At 32.7% G+C, this 4,033-nt stretch overlaps 1 pseudogene; it reads right to left on the bottom strand.

Annotated features, from left to right (window-relative positions):
• Window positions 1–1,870: 1,870 nt before the first annotated feature.
• LOC110266107 (F-box/kelch-repeat protein At3g23880-like) lies at window positions 1,871–3,336 on the bottom strand (annotated as a pseudogene).
• Between the last annotated feature and the right edge of the window lie 697 nt (window positions 3,337–4,033).

Below are 4,033 nucleotides of genomic sequence, written 5' to 3'. Positions count from 1 at the left end.
AAGGCAGAGAGTGCAAAATTGAAAGAAAAAGCCATAGATGTCTAAGAGTTCCTTTGTTCATCTATGTTGTGTTTCATGATTCTGTGGGAATCCCCTTGTAAGTTGGGTTAGCACTTTACAAGTTGTAATCAGATTGATTATAGTGAAATTCCATCATGTTTGTGATGGAGACTGGATGTAGGTTGCACTGCACTTAGCAGCTGAACCAGGATATATCTGGGTGTAATCTTCAACTCTTCTCTCCTACCTTTCTATTTCTACTGTACAGGGACAAAAACGAATATTATCTCGTGCCAAGTGACGAGACAAAAAGAAAAGTCTCGTAGCAAGGGACGAGACAAAACAAAGTTGCTCGTGTCCAGTGACGAGCAAAAACAGAAAAGTCACCTCTGAGTTCAGCAAGTATAGTCAAGCAAGAAGGGGCTAAGATTCAACCTCCCTTCTCTTAGCCACTGAAACCATCAAAGTTTAATATTTTGAAATTTATCGTGACAATACTCATAGAATCCACTTCATATATTCCAAAATATAAGGAAAAAAATCGTAACAAACGAATAGCTATAATAGAACCAGTAAAAGGAAAAAAAAAAGAAACCAAAAGATAATCATCATCATCAAACACACATCACCAGGTATTGTAAACACAAAATACAAATATGTGATACAGAAAAGATTACAGATCAACAAAATAGAGAACAACTAAATAAAATAATAAAAACAAAAACTCAGCACACGACAAAATAAGTTCAAAAACCGTGGCACATACCAAGAGATGCGACGTAGGGAGGTGAATAAGACGAGACAGAACAAAAGAGGGGCCATTGAACAGGACAGAAAAAGAGGAACCGTTTAACCACGACATGCAACCATAGAGAACTAGAAAGACCCAAAAGCCAATTTGGGATTTGAAAGGCAGAAGAAGAAATTAAGAACAGATACGGAGAGTGACTCGTCAATTTCATTTACATTTATTTACATCGAACAAACCATTAAAATCAATTGAAAACAACGGTCAAAATAACACATGTATTGAATGGGAATATGTTGAATAAAATAAAAGCAACACTGCTCAATAACACATGTATTGACAAACTATATCTATTTGGATATGTTGAATAAAAGCAGAAAAATTGAAAACATTAATTTTTAGCGAAATGTGCATCGAAAATATGGACAGAATAAAATAAAAAATTGAAAATATCAAGAAATAAAAGGTTTAAAAAACTCAAAAATAAAGGAAGGGATGATTATGATTTAATTTGAATTATCACCTCACTCCATATAGGAAACTAGGGATGAAAACATAAATTAAAAGACAGATTGATTCAAACTATAAAAGAGACTTTTTATCCTTAAACTTCCATATATTTATAGTCCAAACTTTAATGAAATCAAGTGTAATCTTGTCTTTTTTTTTATTCTATTTAATAATAACATAAGCACCTACAACTTAAAATGCAGTATTTGAATAGATCATGATCAACATTCACCTCTATTTAATAACTATTGTTATCTTAGCATCGAATTCGAATCAATAGCCTCTGTATAATGCTTCAAAATCTCATGATACTTTTACATTTTGAAGATTCCATTTCTTATATATCGTTGTTTTCCATGAATGAATAGTCATTAATTGTTTTAACAAAGAAACCTTTCTCTAAATAGCCTTGTCATAAATTTTTTTTATACATTGTTTATAATGAGTTTAAAAAGAATGGGGTGGGGTAATCACTATATTATATTGAGGAAGAAATTGAAAAACTAAAAAAAAGCTGATTGTTACATCAACAACAAATATTTCTTTTAATTTATTTTTTTAAATTCAGCCTTTTTGTCTTAAACCGAGTACAATTTCTCATCAGTGCACAAGTTAAAGTGGGAAAAGAATTATTTGACAAGAACAGGAAGAAGAACATACAAAGTATGTTAGAGCAGTAAATTGCAATTGAAAAATAAACATAGTACTGACATAAATAAATTCGATAACATTAATAACCAAGTTGGTAGTGCTAGAAGGCTTCACCAAAAAAAGGTGCAAACATGCTTTAAGAGTCAATAGACTGGGGTTTGGATTTGATGAAGGCGCAACAGTTTTGGATGATCTGCTTTGAAGACCATTTGGTGAAACTAAACTTTCATGGTAGATACAAGCCATCTTATGCCTGACACATCGAGAAAAAAAAGGATGGTTCCCCATGCCTCTGTCAATCACAAAAAAATCTACCCTCCCATCATTTAAGTTACACAAAACTATTCCGTACAATGGACAAAATGTCCAAAGAACGTCACTTTCCGATATGTAAAGAGGTTGTAAATAATGATATGTAAAATAAATGGATTTTTGATGGACCGAAATCACTGCCAATTTAGTCCAAGATTGAGCATCTCCGTATTCCTTCATCTGCCACACAATCCATTCGCGTGTTCTCTTATGCTCGTAACAAGCAGAAAGGCAGTTTCTTAAGACATATAAGTGAGTGCATCGCCTTGGAGAATAATGATCTAAATCTATTTCACTACCAAGAGGCAGAGAAAAATGACCATAAATCTCTTTAGTCAAGTCAAAATAAAGAACCACCTGATTAACACACCAATTAAGAGTGCATAATCTGCTACTACCAAAAAATTCCCCTTCCGTATTATCCGTCCAACAAGAGTTGTCACTTGGGAAACTAAATAGGGCTACTGGAATATCATCAATTTTTCTCCATGACGAAGTTTGCCCAAATGTATAAAATTTGGTACTAGACTCAAAACCAGATGGCCCTTGCTTCTTTGTAGCTGCATAAATTTTGTAACTGTCACTGAGATAATCGTAACCAAAGCCACAAAAGAGAACTTGGCCGCTGATTTCGGGAGATTCGAATGTGAATCCGGTACAGGGGTTCCACAATATGGCATGCATGCCGCAACTAGCAAAACCATCAAAGAAGCATAACAATCCATCGCAAGAACCAACGATTTTGTAGTAGGTTTCGCTACTGATGCTAGCGACTTTAGTAGGGTCAGAGGGATTGTCCAACATTGACTGCATGGAGAAAGACTGAATACCACCATAGAAACCATCGTGATTGCAATAAGCAATACGTGGCGGAGTGATCAGGCTTGGATCGCGTAAGCATGAACGACGAAGGTGGTTGCGGGTGAAGTCAGGGGATGAAATTAGGTTTCTCCATGACCTGCACACACTCCTTAGGGAAACAAGCGTCCTTGCCGGAAGCCTCAACAAGATTTCCATCATCTCTCTTCCAAAAGATCTGCCAGCTGCAGCGTTCTTGCCGTAGGGCAACTGACCAATTCCGTCCCTCTGGCCGCATCATTATGGTCAGTCGGCATAGCTAGCTGCTGTTTCAGTTTGATTTTGTGTATTCTCTTATATTTCTATTTATATTTAGGTTACATGTTTCAATATCATCATTAGCATCTCCATGGATCTTTGGCCCGCCTTCAATAATATAACATCAAAATCTTAAACGGCCCATCCAATAATCTAATCAAATCTAAACTAAATAAGGTTAATATATTGATCAAAATCCCAAGTTTTTATACTCGTGAAATACACGAAAATAAGACCAAATCAAATATATTTATATGTCAAATTTTATAATACCGATATACTTAATAGACAATAAATATATAATTACACAAGCATTAAAAGTGAACAAATTTATAGTAAGAATTGATAGAAAATTTTGGTTTGATTCTTGATTTAATTTTTAGAATTTTTTAATATTATAATTTTAAATAAATTAACTAATTTTATATAATTTTTATTAAATTAGACAATTTTATAATTTAAATTTTATATTATAATTTTATATTTTATGTATTTAATTTATTTTTTAATATCACCTAAAAGAATCTCAATTTTCAAATTTGAAATTAGTTTCAAAATTTGAAGCTAAAAAGATTTGAAATTCAAATTATTAACAAATGTTTAAGTTGCATGTTCTTGAATGTATTTTTTTACTTATTTTATTTAAATATATTCATTAATTTGATTGAGATAAATATTAAGTTATTTAATTTTTTT

Source organism: Arachis ipaensis, chromosome B8 (assembly GCF_059453495.1).
Source record: "Arachis ipaensis isolate K30076 ecotype BB chromosome B8, ASM5945349v1, whole genome shotgun sequence".
NCBI classification, from domain to species: Eukaryota; Viridiplantae; Streptophyta; class Magnoliopsida; order Fabales; family Fabaceae; genus Arachis; species Arachis ipaensis.
Note: the sequence above shows the minus strand (reverse complement) of the source record. Positions and strands in the feature narration are given on the sequence as shown.